The 6,002-nt window shown below is 37.8% G+C and overlaps 1 pseudogene; it reads right to left on the bottom strand.

The window, feature by feature from the left end:
- Positions 1–426: 426 nt before the first annotated feature.
- On the bottom strand, positions 427–545 carry LOC135052678 (5S ribosomal RNA; annotated as a pseudogene).
- Positions 546–6,002: the final 5,457 nt, after the last annotated feature.

Raw genomic sequence — 6,002 nt, 5'->3', positions numbered from 1 at the left:
TTGAACTCCCTGCCGGAGAAGGTAATAATGGCAGACTCTGTAAATGCATTTAAAAAAAATACTAAGTGAAAAAAGTATCCAGGGTTATAGCATTTAACATAGTGACATTAATATCTGGGAGTGGTAAGAGTCATAGTTGTCAATTGGTACTAAACCATTACTTCAGCAGGTCCATTATAATATGAACAGCTTAACACAGAATACAGGTTGAACCCAATGGGCATTTTGCCTCTTTTCAACCTCACCAACTACGTAACTATGTAAGAGTAGTAGAGAGTGTTAAGGAACCAGTCACTTCTGCTTTTGCCCATCTGTTGCCATCGAATGGGCAATGAGAGAGTGTATGCACCCAGATATTCTTGTTTAAAAGAAAGAAAAGTACACTTCTGCTTTCCTAGGTAAGTGAATTGATGGCACAATCCCTTTGTACTACAGTACCTGGTATTCCCAGAAGGTCTACCTTTCAGGTACTGACCTGACCCAACACTGCTTGGCTTCCAAGATCAGATGAGATTGGGCATGTCCAGTGTGGTATGACTGTAGATGATTGGTAGGGAGTGTTGGTTTTCATGCAGGGGTACCCAACTTGGATGAGAGAGTGTTTTGAAGTTAAAACCAGTGCTTGGAGAATAAAGTAAGTATTAGAAATAAGTTAAAATTAGGAAGAAAGGTAAGTGTAACAATTCTGCTGTCTACAAGGGGGCCCCTGTTGCTGTTAGGTGCATTGCAGAGGGCAGCCCTAAATTATGGATGAGAGAGTGTAAGAAAAAAAAGGAAGGAGAGAGGGAGCATGATATTCTGGAGTTATCTGTGTTTCTAAATTCTAAATGACAAATAATTCATTCGTCAATATCAGGAACTCCCAATGTCCCTTATTGTATTTGCAATCCAAGACACGTGTAAGAAATTCAATTCCTTCAAGTCAAACAAAATTCCGCATAATCCACATACTAGATTATTTGCTATGTCTATAAACACACAAGGGGATATATTTACTAAGATTCGTGTTTCTGCCGATTTTAGTTGAAAATGAATTCGACTGACACCGGCCGTGCAAAATTGCAGCTTTTTGAATTTGTTCTTGGTAATTTACTACGCTTTCGTGTTTGTCGTATTCGTATTTTCTGATGTTGATGTCATTCGTATCAGTGTTAGTGTTCGGCCGAAGATGGATATTTTGATGCATGATTCGTATATTTCAAGTGCGGCAGTGTTTTGTGGACTTTGCAGCCGCATTTTTACATTTACTTTCAATTTTGAAGGTGATTCATGATTGGTTCTGTGGAATACGTGGGAGTGTCAAAGCGCAGCCATATAAATACGCCCCAAACCGTCCGAACCTCGTGGGTTTAGTTAGTGGAGAGGTGAGAGATAGTGCTGTAAAGAGTTGGTGAGTTTTGTGGTTAGTAGTTTTACGATTTCTGAGTGCTGTATTGTTGTTGAAAGTTGTCTTGTCTTTATTGTTGTATTTTTAATTATTAGTTTGTCATATTTTCTGTCAGTGTATTTTTAATTTCGTCTCTTGTCAGTGTGTGTGGGGTGTGCTGTGTAGAGATGGAGGAGGAGTGTGTTTTGTTTGTGTTTAATTTTTAGTGTTTGTCCTAAGCATTTCACATTTTTAGGTTAGTGAGGTTGGTGAGGTGGAGGTGGTTAGTGAGGTGGAGGTGGAGGAGGGTAGTGGAGGAGGTGGCAGAGGAAGCGCGTGAGTCCACTAGTGATAGTGATGTGGCTCCGCAGCCACGTAACAGGACCAAGACAGGGTGCAATGTAAAGTTCACTTTTGCAGAGAATGTTGCCCTGGTGCGGGTGATTATAAAATACCATCGCCAGCTTTTTGGTCCTGATGCAGCTAAGGTGTCATCCCGCAAAAAAGCACTCTTATGGAAGAAGGTGGTAGTTGCTGTGAAGAGTGAGGGCCTGGTGATGTGAACAGAGAAGACCTGCAGAAAGCGCTTCTACGACATTAAGCGTTGTGTGAAAGCCAAAATGGCGAAGGAGGCCAAGTCGGCACGTCAAACTGGAGGTGAACAGCCTTTTATCGCCACTTATTTGGAATATGCAGAATCTAAGTCCTCCGGAGGTAGTGAGGGGGACTTATGTCCGGGACTCAGATCGGCCCAAGGAGGCTGGTAAGATTTGATCATTAATATATTCATTTAGAAGATGCAGTAATATTTACATTGTATTTACTGTGTTTTTTATTGTGCACTTTTTAAATGTTTTTTTTGCAGTAAGTATGTTGACTGATTTAATCTTCTAATTTACCATTGTGTATACTGGCAACACAGAAATGTATGTTTTGTGTTTGTTTTGTTTTTTTATCATCATAAATAAAAAATTATGTTGTGAGAGTTTAAAATATATGACATGGCTTTTGCAGTAGATTCATGCACACCAATATTTATTATGTTATGTGGATATTGTGCATAAATAGTTTTCCTAACATACTGGGATCAATTCAGCATTGTATTTTAGTCAAATGAAAGAGAGGTGGTGATTTGTGTAATATATGGTTACGGTCATTTGTTTAATTAATATTATCCATTATTTATATGGCACCACATGGGATCCTCTGCGCCCAATTACAGAATAAACAAATATGCTAAACATGAAGACAGTGTATTACAGTTCAATACAATATCGAACAAGTAAAGGGGATAAACATAGCTGTGTCAGTAAACAGCACAGAAATAAATATCAGGATGGCAGAAAACCTAAGGATTTGGTGCCATCAAAGGGAGTATTGTAAAGAAGATAAGGTAAGAGACGTAAAAGCACATGAGGTCAGAGGACCCTGCTCGTGATAGCTTACTTTCGAAATTTATGTTATGTAGAAGTATTAAAAGTATTAATTTTTTTTCTTTGTTGTTTTTGAGAAACTTACATTCTACAATATGCTTAGGAGTAATGTTTTGGCACATTTTTATTTATTTTTTTAGTATTTTTTTTTAAATGCTTCCTACCCTTTTTCAGTCTTGAAAAAGTCACAAAGACCTTCTGGCCCTGTGTCCACTCTTAGTGAATCAGGGGATGCTGCTGATGCTGGTAAGTACATTAGCATTGGGTTCTCACCTCAATTTGGTTCCAATAATAATTCTAAAATTTTATGTTAAAGGACCATCCACACATGTATTGCCACCGCGAAAGCGCAGTCTGGGTGTGTCTTCCAGACCAGCACAAGAGCCTCCACCATGTTGATGCATATCGCAGGTCTCAGACCACAGCAATTCCTCGACAGTCCGCCGCCCTTGTCACCGCTTTCGCCACGCCTGCCTGATGAGTTGATTTACACAGTCACCCATCACACATATTTTCACACGCACATTTTACCCTAATACAAACATTGATCACATTACACTAAGATTTGTTTGCTACTTAAGATGGGATGTTGGCCTTAAAAACCAATCACATTAAACTTGTCATTAATGCTGCACCTTCTAGAGGGGAACACATGAAATGTGATTGATTGATTGATTGATTGATTGATTAATATATGCTATATCCCAGATTAAATAGAAAGCCAATCTTACTTATAATACACCATTGTATTTTCATAGTTTAAGGAAGCAACTTAGTGACCAAATTTATTGGAAAAAATTCCGTCGCTAACTAAATTACCATTTTGGCCTCAAAACACTTAGTATAAAAGATTGGAGGTGCATATGTTGGCCAAAGTCACCAAACAAAGTTATTACATAAAGTAAGAAATGAATGACCATAAAGAAAACAAAAAATAAAAATATATATTTGTAGCGCTAGTAAACATAACACATATTATATTCTTCATTAAGTATTCCAATTATACTTACACAAAACTGGTCTCTCATTTCAGGGGATACCATTCTTCAGCCATGTCAGCCAGGCCAAGTGCAGGAATCTCACAATGAGGAAACATTCACACTCAATCTACCAGCAATACCACCGCCTGACCAACCAACAACACATTTTGCAACTCCGCCCACTCAACAGCAGGACAGAAGCCCTACCACACAAATACCACAGTGTCAAGAACAGGCATTTTGGGACAGCTGGTCCAATAAGCAGGCAAATAACTTATATTGTTTACCTAGGCAAACCCAATATATTTCCAGTCTAGCCCATCACGTTCCAAGACTCTGCAGAGGCAACAACAGATAAACAACAGAACTAACCAGAATGGCTAACACCCTAGAACTAATGAGGGCAGACAATAATAGAATGCTAGATACTTTCCAAAGAGTCATGGATGACAATCACAGGCTCCATCAAAGCCTACTTGCAGATCTTAACTGCAACACAAACCCCACAAGACACCATGGTCAGAATCATGGAAAACCACACGTTAGCCACGAGAGACTTGAATGTGACTCTTACTACCCTTACCCAGCATCTCACTCTTCAAGCTGAACACACAAGTTCAAGTTCGACAACCACAACCCCCTTAGTGACACCTGTAACATCACCACCAAGACGTTCTGGTCGAACACGACCAGACACCAGTGGGAAAGGTCCATCCATCTCCAGAGGATGACATGCAAAATAATTGATAACAATCACGTGTTTTAATTAGTCAGTGTTAATGTTATGCAAGTTGCATTTTTCTTGTTCTGGTCACAATTCAGAACATGGTTTAGTTTTGGTTAACAAATGTACATCTTTTACAAATTCACAAGTGAAAATGAGGTGAAACAGGAAAAAGTTGTATGTGTATTTTTAATTGAACGATTTAAAAATAGTTGTTTCATTATATAATATACATGGTCACAATCAAGCAACATAGATTACACATGCAGCAGTGGTAAAGTGTCGATATAGAGTAAAGTGTATTAAAAAAAACATTATTACATTTGTCAAAAGTACCTTAGGGAGATGTGTAAGCATGAGGTAACATTCAGAAAGCAAACAAAAAATAACATAAATGCTGTGCTACTATAATGTTTAGAATAACTGTACTGGAATTTCATATATATTAAATTGGATAATGCATACACCAAAAAGTGTTATGTTGTTAAAAACATAACAGTAACAAAAAAAAACCCATACACAATACATACAAAACCATAAAGAAATATTCTAACACTTACCTTAGTAATTGGAGAGTAGTGATAGATGTCAAAAACGCCAGCCAAAAGCAGTTCTATTTGAAATGTGAACTTTTGTATGAATCGAGGCCTTTTGAGGCCGAGTTTAAGCTATTTCCGTCCGCAATCATAAATACGAAACCTTTGTAAATTACCATATTTTATTAAATAACAACAGTATTTGACCAATGGTCTATTCATTCATATTTGTGTATGCTGCCGTGGAAAAAAATACGAATGCCCCAAACACTGCCGAGTTTATTGTTTAGTAAATTACCGAGATGCCACCTAGAAAAAAAAAACTCGAATGGATTCGAAAGAATTCGGGACCTTAGTAAATATACCCAAAGGAGTGGGTGTAATTCCTCCAAACCAAAATACTCTTCCCAAAATATCCACATAACAGACAGATTGCTTGTGGGCACAATGTACACAAAATTAGGCAAAAACCCAACAAGTGTCTGTTATTCAGTGATAATGCAATAATGTATTGGTTCTTTAAATCAGACATTTCACATCACTGTCCAAACGGGAATTTTAAGTAGTCATATGTTGTGCACCAGAATGAAAAATAAAACAATAATAGATAATGTTCAAATTTATCTGCCGGGATGAAACACACTGTGGGTTTTACACATAAATGGTTACCATGGGATGTATCAATAGGAATAAAAATCAATACATGGTGTGTGAATACAAAATAGTATAGAGCACTGAGTGTGGCACGATATAGAGAATCAAATATGGTACAATAAACTCTGAGATTTACAACAAATATTTTTATATTTATATGTATTGTGGCAGAGACAGCATTTTCCCATTTGAAAGTAATGTGAAGGATCCAGACCAGGTTTTGGAAGCAGTAGCAGAATCCCAGGTGTGTGATCAGCAGCACCTGGGATTTCCTGATATAAGGGTTCCCAGGGCAGAGTCACCTTGCTC

Source organism: Pseudophryne corroboree, chromosome 2 (genome assembly GCF_028390025.1).
Source record: "Pseudophryne corroboree isolate aPseCor3 chromosome 2, aPseCor3.hap2, whole genome shotgun sequence".
Taxonomy (NCBI): domain Eukaryota; kingdom Metazoa; phylum Chordata; class Amphibia; order Anura; family Myobatrachidae; genus Pseudophryne; species Pseudophryne corroboree.
The sequence above is the reverse complement of the archived record's forward strand: the minus strand, read 5'-3'. Positions and strand labels throughout refer to the sequence as shown.